Here is a 17,456-nt window from a genome sequence, read left to right as displayed (position 1 = left end):
CCAGTGCTTCTCTTGAGCTTGGGTACATTAAACTCGCATATCCATTTGCTTGCTAGACAGTAATGTCCTGCAAAAATCTGAGGCATGATAGCATGACTTCTTTGTTTTTTTAAACTGAACTTTTTGAGATACAACTGAACTTTTTGAGATATAAACTGAACTTTTTGAGATATAAACTGAACTTTTTGAGATATAACAAATAAAAGTGGCCAATTCATAAATGTACAACCTGATGAGTTTTCATACATGAAAACACCCATATAACTGACACCTAGAGGGTTGGTGGCTCCCTCTGTCACAAACCCTCTCCCCCAACAGTACTGCTTTTTCGGTTCCCTTTTGCAATTTGGCACTAATTGAAGGACATTAAAATTTACTCCTATGTTTTCTTCTAAGCGTTTTATATTTTAGCTTCTAAATTTAGGCCTAGAATCCATTTTGAGTTAATTTTTATACAAGGTGTAACCTGGGGGTTGAATTTCATTTTTTTGCATGTCAATATCCACTTGTCCCAGCATCAGTTGTTCTTTTTCCATTGAATCATCTCATTTAATGGAATTGTCAAAAATGAACTGACCATAAATGTAATGGTATCCTTCTGCACTCTCAATTCTCTTCCATTGATCTATGTGTCTATCATTATGCCAATATCACAAGTCTTGATTACTATAGCTTTGGAGTAAGTTTTGAAATCAAGAAGTATGTATCTTCTAAGTTTGTTATCCCCTTTTCTCCATCAAATTACCTTGACTATTTGGGTTTCTTAACATTTTCATATAAATTTTAGTATTATAAAATTAGAATTTGTCAATTTTTGCAAAAGAAAAACAAAGCAACTGGTATTTTGATAGAGATTTGTGGGATCTGTGGATCCCTTTGATGAATACCGCCATTTTAACAGTATTGTTTCAATCCATGGAAATAAGATGTCTTTCCAGTTATTTAGGTTTTCTTTAATTTCTTTCAGTGATGTACCAATGAGTATATAAATCTTGCATCTGTTTTACTGTATTTATTCATATTTTAGTCTGCCTTCTTAGGTTTCTTTCTCAGATTCTTAGGTTTTCCTTCAAAATACCTAGTGCTAGAAATTAAATCTGGACACATTTCTTTGTTCTTATTTGAGTAACCTTTGTGGCTTCAAATCTTTACTGCCCTTTTCTGTATTTAAATGTGACATTTTTTTCTGAGTCTGTGATTCTCCAAGTCCTGTGGTCAATATAAGTAAAAGAGTAACTGCTTCTTTGACTGGTACAGTTATTACACTGGCCTGTCACCATAGAAGGCTAGAAGCCTAACTTAGTGAATGAGATGGTGAAGTGGAAATAAGGTTGTGAAGTTCAGGCTGTCCTTCACTGCTGCCTCTTTGACTGACATATTTGTTCACATGAGATAATCCATTAACTAAAACTAATGGTAAGCGGGAAAGTAATGCCTAACTGCACTAAAATTCGATATGTAGAAATGCAGCAATTACATGCCAGGGAGTTGTATCAATACACAGTATCTGAGAGTTGATCTTATGGAATTAAAAAATTATCCTAGCTGTGTAAATAAATGCAGTCTCCTTCCTCATTATTTCATTGCTATGGTATGAATGTTCCCTTCAAAAATTCACGTTGGAATTTAATTGCTATTGTGATGGTACTAAGAAGTGGGACAAGGTGGAAACTTTAAGAGGTGATTAGGTTATGAGGGCTCTGCCCTTATGAATGGATTATTCCATTCATAAGTTAATGGATTAATGGGTTATGATGGGAATGGGTTAGCTATCCTGAGAGGGAATCTGTTATAAAAGCCAGTTTGGCTTTCTCTCATGTACTCCTCTCTCCCTGGGGTGATTTCTGCCATGTTATGACACAGCAAGAAGGCCCTCACCAGATGCAGTCCCTTTACATTGCAGTTCTCAGCCTCCAGGACTATAGGAAACAAATTTCTTTTTATTATAAATTATCCAGCTTGTGGTATTGTCTTATAGCAACATGAAGTGAGCTAAGTAATTTATGTAGTGCTAGTCCCTTCAGTACATTTTTTTTTTTTTTTTTTAAGACAGAGTCTCACTCTGTCGCCCAGCCTTCAGTACATTTTTAATGACCACCTTCAATGTACTAATCTTCTGTACCAGATCTTGAGGACACAAATATGAGTAAGATAGTATATAGTATTTCCCCTCATGGGGTATAAAATCTAATAAAAGAGAAAGACAGGTACACAAAACCGTGATATGAGAAATGAAACTAGATATAATGCAATCTGAGTGTGAAAGAGTGAGAGATTTACTTATATTGATATGGCCCAAAAAGTCTTCATGGAAATGGAAGTATTTGAACTGCATCTTAAAAAAAGAGATGAATTTGGTCAAGTAGAGTTGAAAGTAGGAGTGGAGAAGTGCATCTTCAAAAGAACTGAATGAAGAAAGGGAGAGGCATGAGACTCTACTGTGCATTGGAAAACATCAGAACAGCCCAGTGAGGCTGGAGCATAAAGTGAGAGATGAGACAGAAAAGGCTGACTGCTTTCCAGGAAACGTGCTCCATATTAAGTTCACTCGTGGATATACACCGATTTCAGGAGTTCGTTGTAGCTAGCATCATCTCTTCCAAATCAATCTGTAGTTAAAGTGTTGAGTGCATGTAATCAAAGACTCTTCCTAACATCTTAGCATATAATCCTACTTGTAGCTGAGTTATTGTTCTGCCCAAAGTATTAAATTATATTGTTTCCTGCTAAAATTATGTGAGTCCCAGCCTCCCTCACAGCTAGAGGTGGCCACATGACTAAGATCTGGGCAATGACCTGTAGGAGGAAGTGTTGTGTGGTACTTCCAGGCAGTCTTTCTAAAGGAAGGTGTTGGCCTTTTTTTGCTGTTTCCTCCTTTGTGCTCCCTGGAATGTGGATGTAGCTGGGGCTCTAGCAGCCATCTTCTGCCCTTAGGATGAAAGTCAGATCTTAGAGAGTGTCATGGAGAGTGGCAAATGGTCTGGCTTGTTAATGACTTTGTGAAGCCTTGAACTGCCTTCCTTTGGGTTTCTCTCTGAAAGAAAAATAATCTTGTTTCTGCCTTTGTTCTTCAGAGCCTCTCTCTTATAGGCAGCTGAACTTAATTTTAGTTCATAACAGTGATGTAGCCAAGATTTAACCTAGGTATTATAACATCAGACCCTTTGAGTTCACCTACTACAGTAACAAATTTTAATAGGTATGTGTATAACATTTTCTATATTTTAATTCATGTTTTAAATAATTACTTGGGCATATAAGAAATTACTTCATCTAAATTTGGGAAGAAACGCAGTACTACTAAAAATCATAATCATAGTCTTTTGAGTAGGTAGTTGCTTATAAGCATATGGGGATAGGAGTGTGAGTGTTTGGCTGAATATCTCTTTTAAAAATGGAATAAAAGGCAAGATAATACTTTCATGCAATGGCATTTGGAAAATATCTCTAAGCAGTTGAACCCTAACTTCTAAACCTGGCTGACTCATAATAAGTTTTATACTAATAGATGCTATATTTTTCTGTTTGCATTAAAAAACCAAACATAAGGCATCAATCACAGTAACGTCAAGAGTACTGAAGAGCCTAGATCCTTTTCTGGGGTTGTTGACTTGAAGGAGTTTAGATATAGTTAGATAACCAGATTGCCACTTTGAAAACTAATTTATATTCTGCTGTGGCATGGAGACCTGTGTCATTGGCACCCAAGGCATAGACTTGGGCTCTGTTGTTGATTTGCTGGCTACGGGGTGAAGATAATTTAATAACAGTACTGATGTGGCTCCAAGATCACATTCCCTCTTATTTCTTTCTTAATACTTTTTTTTAAACAATGAGCTTTGTGAAATATACAAATATTTCAATGTAGCCTTTGGTGTAGGGACAGCATTGAGGTGGATATTGGGCATGAATGGACCAATTAGAAAATCTCTTAGATACATACACTGAAGGTGGAATCGGTTTTATAATATTACAAAGGAAGGATCTCACGCTGTGTAACTGAGGGGAGGAGGGACAGTTCCTTGACTGCTATAGCCTCAAGCGACCTTTGCATTCTAATAGCACATGGAGTACACAAATTGTGGTAGAATGCGTATTAGACCAAGAAAATGGACGCAGAACTCTCTGGCTAGAGTTAGGAAGCTGTAGTATCGTGCAACCATGACAACAATCAGACAACCACTATTTTTGTTCACTTACTTGTTTATTCCTCAAATGCGGAATGAAGACACCATGGCAAACAAGACACAGGGACAACTGGAGGGAAATAATTTCTTCTGTGAAAAGGCATTAAGGAGCATTCAGTTCCTAAAGATTGTGCTTTCTGCAAGTTCACACCTGGCAATTGGATTTCTATGATTAACAGTAGGAGATCCTAGAGCAGCAAGTAGATATTTTAGCATTCTGTGTGGAGCCAGAATTAACTGATGAGGTACAGACATAAGAAGAAAAAGTCCCCAGGACCTGGAAGACAAAGATGGGATCCGGAATGATTCTCTTGGCCGTGATTGCTAAGGGTGATCAACAGTTTCTCTGTGAGGAATTGGAGATTAACACATGAATCTACTATGTAGCCTTTATACTTTGTTGTATGTAAGTATATATAGAAATGGTATCTACTTCTTATGGTGTGAACCCGGGAGGCGGAGCTTACAGTGAGCCGAGATTGTGCCACTGCACTCCAGCCTGGGCAACAGAGCAGGACTCCGTCTCAAAAAAACAAAACAAAAAAGAAAGAAAGAAAGAAATGGTATCTACTTCTCCATGTAGAAAAAGGGTACAGTCAGTCAATAAGCTCTTTCTTTGCATTCAGACAGTCCTGGGCCATAAGACTGATTAGTAACAAACACTGGTAAGGAGCTCATCAATTTTAGCTCATTTAATTCCCAACCCCATGAGGTACTATCATTATCATTATCTCAGTTTCTTAACAGTTGCATGAGACTGAGGCCCAGAGGGGTTCATTAGGATGCAAGTGTCTAAAGAGGGTGAGGATGCAAGCTGTGCTGGCTGCCTTTCTCCTCGACTGCACACTGCTTTGTGTGGAATTGTGTCCCCTAATGGACTTCTAAAGGCAAGATTCTCATCTATGGGGAATCAACCCAGGGAAGGGCAAACCTCTAGAGGATGTAGCCCCCAAGGTTCATTCCTGCCTGAAAGTGCTACGGGGTTGGAATGGACAGTTCCCACACCCAGTCCTAGGAACGGAATGCTGCCTGTGTGCACTGTTGTGTTTCTGAAGAACTCTTCAATTTATAACCTCGTAGAATGATTTAAATGGAAGAGTTGGGAGGATGAATGCAATGTACATTTTGGAGACTGGAGACAAAAGGGAACTGACTAAGATGGGCTGAGGACTCAGGGAAGTTCCCACAGGCTTTCCTGCTTCATGACCTGGGGGCCTGTGGATTCTCCCATCTTGAGTGGGCAGGGAAAGCTCCCTTCTCTATCCACAGAATTGCATGATACTCAAGAGCAACTGATGAGGGCTCAGCTCCACACTTGCTGGCTGTACCAGGCCTCACCAGGGTGATACCTGCTCCAGGTTATCTAAGGAGAAGCCTCATGCTCCCTGCCAGAGAGCTTTTCACCAAACTTCATTTTGGCATTCACAGCAAGATCATATCACGAAAAGCAGCGTTAATGAATTTCTTCATGGAAGTATCAAATCATGTTTGTTTGGTCTCCCTTCAGTTGGGCAATGGTTTCCTTGCAAATCGGATTTCCTTTAAGAAGGTTGCCAGGTCTCAGGCAGTCTCAACACACATTCTTAGAAAGGCTTCCTCAAGTCCATAGCCCTGGAATCGAGACTAGAGAATTAGGATGGGGACAGTTTTATATCCAGCCTGGAAGGATACAATGTTACACTTCAAAAACTATAAAGACAATTAGACAACTTTCCTTAGAACATGGAAAATACTTTATTTTATTTTTATTTTTTTATTATACTTTAAGTTCTAGGGTACATGTGCATAATGTGCAGGTTTGTTATATATGTATACTTGGTATACTTGTGCCATGTTGGTGTGCTGCACCCATCAACTCGTCAGCACCCATCAACTCGTCATTTACATCAGGTATAACTCCCAATGCAATCCCTCCCCACTCCCCCCTCCCCGTGATAGGCCCCGGTGTGTGATGTTCCCCTTCCCGAGTCCAAGTGATCTCATTGTTCAGTTCTCACCTATGAGTGAGAACATGCAGTGTTTGGTTTTCTGTTCTTGCTATAGTTTGCTGAGAATGATGGTTTCCAGCTGCATCCATGTCCCTACAAGGACACAAACTCATCCTTTTTTATGGCTGCATAGTATTCCATGGTGTATATGTGCCACATTTTCTTAATCCAGTCTGTCACTGATGGACATTTGGGTTGATTCCAAGTCTTTGCTATTGTGAATAGTGCCACAATAAACATACATGTGCATATGTCTTTATAGCAGCATGATATATAATCCTTTGGGTATATACCCAGTAATGGGATGGCTGGGTCATATGGTACTTCTAGTTCTAGATCCTTGAGGAATCACCATACTGTTTTCCATAATGGTTGAACTAGTTTACAATCCCACCAACAGTGTAAAAGTGTTCCTATTTCTCCACATCCTCTCCAGCACCTGTTGTTTCCTGACTTTTTAATGATTGCCATTGTAACTGGTGTGAGATGGTATCTCATTGTGGTTTTGATTTGCATTTCTCTGATGGCCCAGTGATGATGAGCATTTTTCATGTGTCTGTTGGCTGTATGAATGTCCTCTTTTGAGAACTGTCTGTTTCATATCCTTTGCCCACTTTTGATGGGGTTGTTTTTTCTTGTAAAATTTGTTTGGAGTTCTTTGTAGGTTCTGGATATTAGCCCTTTGTCAGATGAGTAGATTACAAAAATGTTTCCTCCCATTCTGTAGGTTGCCTGTTCACTCTGATGGTAGTTTCTTTTGCTGTGCAGAAGCTCTTTGGATTTAATGGTCATTTGTCAATTTTGGCTTTTGTTGCCGTTGCTTTTAGGTACTTTAGACATGAAGTCCTTGCCCATGCCTGTGTCCTGAATGAGTATTACCTAGGTTTTCTTCTAGGGTTTTATGAGAATTAGGTCTAACATTTAAGTCTCTAATCCATGCTTGATTAATTTTCGTATAAGAGAGGTAAGGAAAGGATCAGTTTCAGCTTTCTACTTATGGCTAGCCAATTTTCCCAGCACCATTTATTAAAAGAGGAATCCTTTCCCCATTTCTTGTTTTCTCAGTTTATCAAAGATCAGATGGCTGTAGATGTGGTGGTATTATTTCCTGAGGACTCTGTTCTGTTCCATTGGTCTATATCTCTGTTTGGTACAGTACCATGCTGTTTTGATACTGTAGCCTTGTAGTATAGTTTGAAGTCAGGTAGCGTGATGCCTCAGCTTTGTTCTTTTGGCTTAGGATTGTCTTGGAGATGCGAAACAACAGGACATATGGGCAGAACGTTCGCAGTATTGTTTTTGCGTGAAGAAACTCATTGGTAGCTTGTTGGGGATGGCATTGAATCTATAAATTACCTTGGGCGAGAAATGGCCATTTTCATGATATTGATTCTTCCTATCCATGAGCATGAATGTTCTTCCATTTGTTTATGTCCTCTTTTTTATTTCACTGAGCAGTGGTTTTGTAGTTCTCCTTGAAGGAGTCCTTTACATCCCTTGTAAGTTGGATTCCTAAGGTATTTTATTGTCTTTGAAGCAATTGTGGGTAATTCATTCATGATTTGGCTCTCTGTTTGTTACTAGTGTATAAGAATGCTTGTGATTTTTGCACATTAATTTTGTATCCTGAGACTTTGCTGAAGTTGCTTATCAGCTTAAGGAGATTTTTGGGCGAGATGATGGGGTTTTCTAAATATACAATCATGTCATCTGCAAACAGGGACAATTTGACTTCTTTTCCTAACTGAATACCCTTGATTTCTTTCTCTTGCCTGGTGCCTAGCCAAGAACTTCCAACACTATGTTGAATAGGAGTGGTGAGAGGGGCATCCCTGTCTTGTGCCAGTTCTCAAAGGAATTTTTCAGTTTTGCCCATTCAAATGATATTGGCTGTGGGTTTGTCATAAATAAGCTATTATTTTGAGATCACGTTCCATCAATGCGAATTTATTGAGTTTTAGCATGAAAGGCTGTTGAATTTTGTCAAAGGCACTGCCATCTGTGTAGAATAATCATGTGGTTTTGTCTTTGGTTCTGTTTATATGCTGGATTACGTTGATTGATTTGCATATGTTGAACCAGCCTTGCATCAGGGATGAAGCCCACTTGATCATGGTGGATAAGCTTTGCACGATGTGTGCTGCTGGATCCGGGTTTGCCAGTATTTTATTGAGGATTTTGCATTGATGTTCATCAGGGATGTGGTCTAAAATTCTCTTTTTCTTAATGTCTCTGCCAGGCTTTTGTATCAGGATGATGTTGGCCTCATAAAATGAGTTAGGGAGGATTCCCCCTTTTTCTATTGATTGGAATAGTTTCAGAAGGAATGGTACCAGCTCCTCCTCGTACCTCTGGTAGGGACGTTTTTTCGTTGGAAGCGTAATTATTGCCTCAATTTCCAGAGCCTGCTATTGGTCTATTCAGGATTCAGCTTCTTCCTGGTTTAGTCTTGGGAGAGTGTAGTGTAAAATTATCCATTTCTTCTAGATTTTTCTAGTTTATTTCTAGCATTAGGGTATAGTATTTATTCTCTGATGGTAGTTTGTATTTCTATTGGGGTCGGTGGTGATATCCCTTTATCATTTTTATTGTGTCTATTTGATTCTTCTCTCTTTTCTTCTTTATTAGTCTTGCTAGCGGTCTATCAATTTTGTTGATCTTTTCAAAAAACCAACTCCTGATTCATTGATTTTTTGGAGGGTTTTTTGTCTCCTTCAGTTCTGCTCTGATCTTAGTTATTTCTTGCCTTCTGCTAGCTTTTGAATGTGTTTGCTCTTGCTTCTCTAGTTCTTTTAATTGTGATGTTAGAGTGTCAATTTTAGATCTTTCCAGCTTTCTCTTGTGGGCATTTAGTGCTATACATTTCCCTCTACACACTGCTTAAATATGTCCCAGAGATTCTGGTATGTTGTATCTTTGTTCTCATTGGTTTCAAAGAACATCTTTATTTCTGCCTTCATTTCGTTGTGTACCCAGTAGTCATTCAGGAGCAGGTTATTCAGTTTCCAAGAACATGGAAAATATTAAAGTTAGGTGAATGATCAATTTAGTGGACTTTGGCAACCTAGTCTGACTTTGAATAAGAAATGTTGACTACTTTCTTTCTAATCATTACCGTCTTTTACATGTGCACAAACAGGCAAACACACACACACACGGTGATGATAGCTCTTGTGCCTTGGGGCTCCATGCAGCTACAGGTACTGAACACTTGCCATGTCCCTGGGTCTTTGCTAAAGATGTTGTGTTCATGATTTCACTTAATCCTCATAACAACCACTTGATCTAGGTACCATCCTGCATACTATAACAAGACCCACTAAACAGGGATTTTGCTATGGATAGATAGCATGCTCAGTTTATGCCCCAATCCATATCTGCTGACCATAACCAGACCTTCCCCAGTGGCCAACCATGTGGAGGTGTTAGATTTCCTGGAGGCTGCCAGGGTCCAAAAGAACACCAGGAGCCAGGAGGAATTCCACAGGTAATCGGCTCACCCTTGCTTTCCTAAGTGGTGGTCTGAGGTGCCATGTTTCCTATGTTCTCTCTGAGCCATGCCACAGGATGGATCTATCAGCTGTTTTTGTAACGAAGTAGTGGCAATCTTGGTAATGCACTCCTTTCCATTGGTTCTTCCTCCTTCTTTATCTCTTTACCTCTCTCTCTTGCTTCCCTGGGCTTACATCCTCTAATAAGGCATTAGTACTTCATCTTCTGCATAACGCTCTGTTTTATAGGCAACTTGGGCTAAAACTGATGGTCATCAGTGCTAGAAGCTGCAACGAAAGATGAGGAACACATATTTGTCAAAAACTTTCTATACATCAGATTATTTACTCCCGAGGAAGCAGCTGGAGTTTTGCTGTGGGCCCTGAGTGTGCCCTATGGCTAAGAAAGTCAATCCTGCAGAAGGAGTTCCCAAAAGTATTTGATCAGTTCTTTATTTCCAGTTCAAATAATAAGACAAGATTAACACACATTCCCCAGGGTGTTGAGGATTCTTGACCTGCTGCCTTCGTCTGTCTTCTTTATCCCCACGCTCTGTGTGTGGGCTCAGGGGCTTGGTCCCAGACCGTGGAAAGCCATGTTGACCACCAGTTGTTCATCATACATTTCCCCTGGAGCCCTCCCTGTCTCTCCAGCTCTTCCCAAGGTCTGGCTTATTCTAGGATCTGGTCCAGTGTGGGCTACCAATATCCTCTGGCATCCGGAACTCAGCCCCGTGATGATGCTCTTCCCAAGAATGTGACCTGAGCCATGACATTTTACTGATGTGTCCCCTAGAGTCCTCTCTCTCATTCCAAGAAGAGCTCTGTGGCTTCCATCCAGTATTAGGACTGTTTCTAAGATGAAGGTGGGCAAACTCATTCACCCATTTAACAAGCTTTTAATGAACACATGTTATGTACTGTTCCTAGGCTCAGCTCTTGAAGAGTCTGTGGTAGATGGAGCTTCAGATTTCAGATTTTCCAATGGCTCAGAGAGGCTGAACTAAAGGAATTTCAGAGGGCCATCTCCTTTAAACAAGAGCCATTCTGTAACACACCATTGAGTTCATTGACCCATATTAAGCCATACCATATGCAATAGAGTCTGTTCACTGGTCTCTACTTAGCCTGTCTTGTAGAGTATGCCTCTGCTCCAGATATTCACTACCTCCTTTGGGAGAGGATCGCATGGCCTTTCCCTTTGAGATCAAGCTTATCCAGGAGTTGCAGTGCCCCACCACACATCCCTCTCCCTGTCCAGCCCCAGGAGATTATATTGTCCCCTCCCTGACGAAAGGCTCAACCATGTGACTTGCTCTAGCTAGTACAAGGTGAGGGTAAGGCATGTCCTGGGTCCACATGGAAGTGGTAAGGGCCCTTGCACGGTTCCACCTCCCTTTTCCTGTACCATGGTACTGACATGCCCCAGATATGGACAGATCCTTTCACCTGGATTCTGAAACAACGAGCAGGAGACATGGAGTTCCAGCCAAAAGGGAAGGGTGCTTGATGTGAAGGAGAAGCAAATCTTTGTTCCTGTAAATCAATGAAGCTTTGGAGCTGTATGTCACTGCAGCATAACCTGATGAAAGCCGACAGAAAGAAATGCATGCGCTGTGTTTACAAGCAACATTACTTGCATGGAACACAGTCACAAACACTCACAACAAGCTGAACATCATCAGCTCTGCAGCAACTCTCTGGGGTGCACACATTCTTCTGTGTTGCCCAGGAAAGAGAGGTATGCTTGCCACAAATCGGACATATTTTTTCCCAACCTGTTTATTCCAGTTGCACATGTCACTGCAATTACATAATCTAATTAAATAGTGTGAAACCAATGAAGTATAAGCACAAAAAGAGGATATTTATTGTTTCTCTTAAAACTAAGTCCAGGCCATGCTTGGTGGTTCATGCCTGTGATCCCAGCACTTTGGGAGGTCAAGGTGGGTGGATCACCTGAGGTCAGGAGTTCAAGACCAGCCCGGCCGACATGGTGAAACCCAGTCTCTACCAAAAATACAAAATTAGCCAGGCATGGTGGCGCATGCCTGTAATCCTAGCTACTTTGGTAGCTGAGGCAGGAGAATCTTTTGAACCCGGTAGGTGGAGGTTGCAGTGAGCCGAGATCACACCCCGGTACTCTAGTTTGGGCAATAAGAGTCAAACTCCATCAGAAAAGAAAAGAAGAGGAGAGAGAGAGGGAGGGAACCAAAAAAACAAAACAAAAGTAAATCGAATGCTTTGAAAAGACTGCAAACAGGCAAGTAATTCAGCATACTGCTGTTGAATTAAGTGTAGGTGAGATAACCATATCCTAAAACTCCAGAAGTTTTGGTACTTTATTTCTCAGATGACCTTATTTTCATACTTTAAAGAAATCAAAGTGGGAATCACAAATGATTCATAGCCATTTATGCAAGGAGGCACAGAACTTCAGTGAGCAACTCATGGCCAAAAGAAGGCCTCAATACTCCATCAAAATCCTGGCGAGTGAATGCACAAACATGTGTTTTTGGTAAAATAAATATTTATGGTATACATGTATCCTTTTTTATGATACCCTCCTTTTACTGACTTTCAATGAACAAAATTGGTTGCAATTAGGATGGGTGTGTAGGTTTTTATGAGACACCCCTCCCCTGTGAAATAAGCCTGCGGGTGAATCTTTCTGGGCCCCCATAGGCACACCCCTTGTGGACCCCACTTTGCATATCCCAGCGCTAAGAGCCAAGATGCACCTCAGTGCGGCGGCGGAGGCCTTTAGGCCCTGTGCCTGCTCCTGGCTGTGTTGTGGTGAGCTGGGGTTGATTCTGCTGAGGAGCTGGGAGGGGCACTTGTGTTCCCGCAAATGCCAACCATGGGGACAGCTGAGAGGGGCTTTGGAAATGCAGACTCAAAGCAGCACTTGCTGTTGGCAGCAGCTCACGCCAGGACTAGAGGGAGGCTTTCCAGAGGCCCTGGTTCTGAAAAGCTTATGGCTCCCCTCCCCTATTACCCCAGGTCAAAATAAAAACAAGACCAAGCCACGAGGAAGTAAAGCGGAGTTCTGATGTTTCCGGGACATGGCTTTTCAGTGTTCTTCGGTAATAAACCCTAGTCTTTCAAATAAAATGTTTTTCTTTTTTTTTTTTTTGGTGTCCTGCTCTGAGTCCTCAAGGTGGCCCTCCCTGACTGTTGCCACCAAAGCTCCAGTGCAGGTGGCCTCTGGGAGGGTCGGACGTCCTCTGTGTGCTCTGAGGGGTCAGTTCTCCCACCTCCTGGAAACACGTGGCTGCTCATCTTCCCTCACCTCCTCCTTGTTTTTTTCCCTCCTTGGCTCTGGTGAAGTACAGTGACAGGAAAATGCCTTCTGTTCCTCACTCCTGGGCCCTGCCTGCACTCATGACTTCTTTTCAGCTGTGCCCAGTCTGTTCCCTACACACCAGGAGAGAACTCCCAGTCTGTGACTTCAGCCCCTTCCTCTCCCATGCAGTCACCTGAGGACGAGTTTCAGCCTGGAACCTCAGTACACACTAAGGTGTGCATGCAGGTGGACAAGTCCAGTCTGACACTCTGCTCTTTTTGCCAGGAGAACAGGAGCCCAGAGGGGGCAGGGAGTGCAGTCAGGAGTCAGAGAACCAGGGCCCCTCCTGCTGCCTTTGAAGCCAGCCTGTGCCTATCAACCCCTTCATCCATCTCCGCTCTGAGGGGGATGGGAGGGCGGTCATTCTCACATCCCTGTGAAATTCACAGCAAGGTGTTTACTCATTCCCATTGAGACAAGTCATGGAGAAGACACTTGTCCCCTATGATTGAAATTTCAGGTAATAATGGTCAAATGCACTTAGCGTTTCTTGGCTCCTGTGGGCTTCATAAAAAAATATGAGCAAACAAAAAGGAGAACTATGACCGGAACCATAACAGGAAACCTGCTGGTGGCCAAAGACAAAATCTTAGAAGCTTCCAGAGGAAAAAAAAAAAGGGGGGGTTTTCAAAGGAGCAAGAATAGCACTGTGACCTCCATAAAAAGAGGGAAAAGCAGCAGAGAAAATGCCAGCAGGGAGAACAAATGATCAAGCAGAGTACAGCACCACTCAAGAGTAGACAGCAAATTGTCATTCTGCAGAAGAAATCACGAGACAACACCACTTAAAGGTCAGAAGGAACTGAGAGGCCAGGGACAGTGGCTCATGCCTGTAATCCCAGCACTTTGGGAGGCCAAGGTGGGCAGATCACAAGGTCAGGAGTTCGAGACCAGCCTGACCAACATGGCAAACAACCCTCTCTACTAAAAATACAAAAATTAGCTGGGCATGGTGGTGGATGCCTGTAATCATCCCAGCTACTTGGGAGGCTGAGGCAGGAGAATTGCTTGAACCTGGGAGGCAGAGGTTGCAGTGAGCCAAGATCATGCCATTGCACTCCAGCCTGGGTGACAGTGAGAAAAAAAAAGAGAGTAATCCGGGACTAGAACGGGTATCTCTCTTTTGTAAATCATGGTGCAAGATGACCCAGCATTGAAACAAAACGTGACTCCTCCACAGGAAGCAGGGAAACAGAGAAGTGTCTGGCAATAGTATCTGCCCACTGAGAAAGAAATGCATGTCCAGAAGCAGAAAATAATTTAAATGGTAACAGAGAATTCTGTCCTAGTTCATTGGGAGATAATTTATTTTTAAGGGTTAAGTTGCTAAGAGATAAGTTATCTCTTATCTAAAAGATAACAATGCTTCAAGACCAAAAAAGACAGAAAGAGACTGAAATGTTGAAGGCTGGAGAAGACTAAGGAGAAAGAACAACTAAAGGCAGAGTGGGTGCTGAGACAGAGGACACCTGTGGGGATGGCTGAATTCCCAGAGATCTGTGGTTGAGGCAACGTTGTGTCGCAGCGAAGATCCTGTTCTCAGTAATTCTGCTATGGTTAGGTAGGATGTCACAAGCACACACTGGCTGGCTTTTGCGTCTTTTCTGTAACTCTAAACTACGTTCACAGCAAGTTTGTTTGAAGGTGTGTGTAAGGATGGCTGGGGTTCAGGGCCTCATGTGAGGCGTTTCCTCACTGACTCGGTCTTGCTTACAACCCCCTTCTGGATCCTCCCAACACACAGAGTCTCAAGCAACACCCAAGCACACACACTTTCACACAACAAGACAAAGCATCACCCATAGAGCAGCATGGCAGAAACAAAGCCATGTGCAAGGTCCCAGGAAACCAGGTGGATCCAAGGCCCACGCCTGTGCCCTGTCCTTCCATGTACCGGCAGCCTGCAGACCGCGGACCCTGCCTCAGCATGAAAACCCCTCAGGAGCAGAGCAGGCAACCCACATATGCAGTCCCACTGTCGGGGTCCCAGTGCTTACTCCATGAAGGGCCACTCCAGACTCTTACCCCACCATGACCCCAGTAGGGACTCTAAGCCAGAGCCACTGCCCACCAACCCATCTCCTTTACTTGCCATCTGGCCAAGGGACTCACCTGCTGACTTCCTTCTCTCCCCGTGGAGGTGCATTTCCTCAGCAATGCCTGGGTGCATCTCAAAAAATTCCTCCAGAACTTTGTCTTCTTGTCAAAGATTGTCCTTGTAAGAAGACTGAGGTGTCAATTTCATAGTCTCCCCATCTGCTCTTTTTGTCATGAGTCACATAAGCTGTATACGCCACCTCAACTGGCTTGGTGCTGGAACTTGGGCTGAAAGGAGTGGGGAGGACAGAGGTTCTAAGCACAGCAAATATCAAAATAGTGAGTTGTCCCTTGAAGAAGTCCGGGTGTAAGATTCTGCCACCGTCTCTTGTGCACATAATGATTCCAGCCCACCCTCAGAGTTTCAGGCCTGTCTTGCAGGTGTCAGCATTTCCGCCATTATTGAGTTATTCAATGAAGGGCCTACTGAAAATTCCATGACTTTTTCTGCTCACATAGTGTCACCCGTCCTCCCAGCACCTTGTAAACCAAAAATGAAATTCTGAGTTCCTTCCCCAAACCCTCTGAATGGATTCCTTCTCTTGGCCAGGGCATTCCAACATTAATCTGAGAAACTGGCTCAGGCCATGACAGGAAGGGGGCATTAGACAAGCCTCATTATGCCCTCCTCCCTTTTTGATTTCAAGACAAGCTGACCAGCATTAAGATCAACACAGATCTTAAGTCCGATAAGAAGCATTTACAGTCTATTCTCTCTGAAGCCTGCTACCTGGAGGCTTCATCTGCATGATAAAACTTTGGTTTCTGAAACCTCTTACGGCAGCAAAGACATTCCTTTCTATTGATAATAACTCTTTCAACCAGTTGCCAATCAGAACAATTTTAAATCTACCTATAACCTGGAAGCACCCCAGCTCTCCCCATCTAGTTGCCCTGCCCTTCTGGATGAAACCAATGTACATCTTAAATTGATCTGATTGATGTCTCATGTCTCCCTAAAATGTATAAAACCAAGCTGCGTCCCAACCACCTTGGGCACATATTCTCAGGGTCTCCTGAGGGCTGCGTCATGGGTCATTGGTGTCTCATATTTGGCTCAGAATAAGTATCTTCAAGTATTTTGCAGAGTTTGACTCTTTTGTTGACTGCCTCTTTCTATGAGGGAAGACCATGCTTGGGGCTGTGAGTACGACAGACCTCAGGGCTCTTCCGTGAACACAGTGTCCTGCCTCCTGCCCATACCTCCTCCCAACGCTGCTCCCATGTGATGAAGTAGCGGACACCACAGGCCCCACGGCACTGCTTTTCAATTCCTCCAGTCTGTGTAAAATGAGGTATAACTCCTCTCCACCCATGCCAAGAATCACTCTTGCATCAGGAACTCGGTAGCCACCAGAACTCTGTGGTATGGCTCTGATGGCAGGCAAGGTTTTGGGTGGGGACGATCAGACCAAGTAGAATTCCAACAAGGCTGGATTCAGGGAGCAGACTCCATCAAAAGGAAGGAGCTTCTGATGTGCCCGTCACAAACTGTAACTTTTAACAAGTTTTAAACGAACTTTTGTTTAAATTCATCAAACACTTGGATATGAATTCCAAGAATATTAGGGATACCTTGAGGCCCTACACAGTACTGAATATAAAGAAACGTCTAATTCCTTGGTGAGTCCAAGTTTGTGAGTATGGAGAAAACAACACTTAATGTGCTTTTTCCTATTCTCTCACTCAACAACAATCAACACAGGAGACTTCCGTGGCCAAATGTCAGGGGGAGGGGGCTTTCTCCCCACCATCAAGCAGGCAGTCATCAGTGGGCACCAGTGGGATGCCCACCAATTCCATTCTGACAGTATCCACCTGGAAATAGCATCAGATCCCGCAGGTTGAGGGCTCAGTCCCCAGCTTGCTCCCTCCCCATGTATACCCGACACAAGCCCAGGCCTCTGTAACTTCTGACCAATGTGCTTCAAGTTAGGTTCCCACAAACCCTGCCTTGGGTTTGAATAATTTGCTACAGCAGCTCACAGAACTCAGGAAACACTTACCTTTACTGGCATATTACAAAGGATGCCAATGAAGAGATGCATAGGGCGTAGCACAGGGGTAGGAGCAGAGCTTCCATGCCCTCTCTGAGTCCCTCTGGTCAATTCCACATGTTCAGCTATCTGGAAGTTCTCCCAACCCAGTCCTTATGGGTTTTTATGGAAGCTTCATTACATAGGCATGATTGGATTACATCACTGGCCATTGGTGATCAAATTAACCTTCAGCCCCCTCCCCTTCCTGGAGGTTGTGGGGTGGGGCTGAGAAGTCCCCACCTTCTAATCCTGACTTGTTCTTTCCTGTGACCAGCCCCATCATGAAGCTACCTGGAGGCTGCCAGCCA

General features: G+C 42.9%; 1 long non-coding RNA gene across 1 annotated transcript in view; it reads right to left on the bottom strand.

The window, feature by feature from the left end:
- Positions 1-17,456, bottom strand: part of LOC103879545 — a 132,633-nt gene that overhangs the window by 22,422 nt on the left and 92,755 nt on the right. Inside the window, exon 2 of the long non-coding RNA XR_004180008.1 lies at positions 15,125-15,337. This is a non-coding gene — a long non-coding RNA (uncharacterized LOC103879545). The remainder of the gene's footprint in view (positions 1-15,124; positions 15,338-17,456) is intronic.

This window comes from Papio anubis, chromosome 19 (assembly GCF_008728515.1).
Source record: "Papio anubis isolate 15944 chromosome 19, Panubis1.0, whole genome shotgun sequence".
Classification (NCBI taxonomy): domain Eukaryota; kingdom Metazoa; phylum Chordata; class Mammalia; order Primates; family Cercopithecidae; genus Papio; species Papio anubis.
Note: the sequence above shows the minus strand (reverse complement) of the source record. Positions and strands in the feature narration are given on the sequence as shown.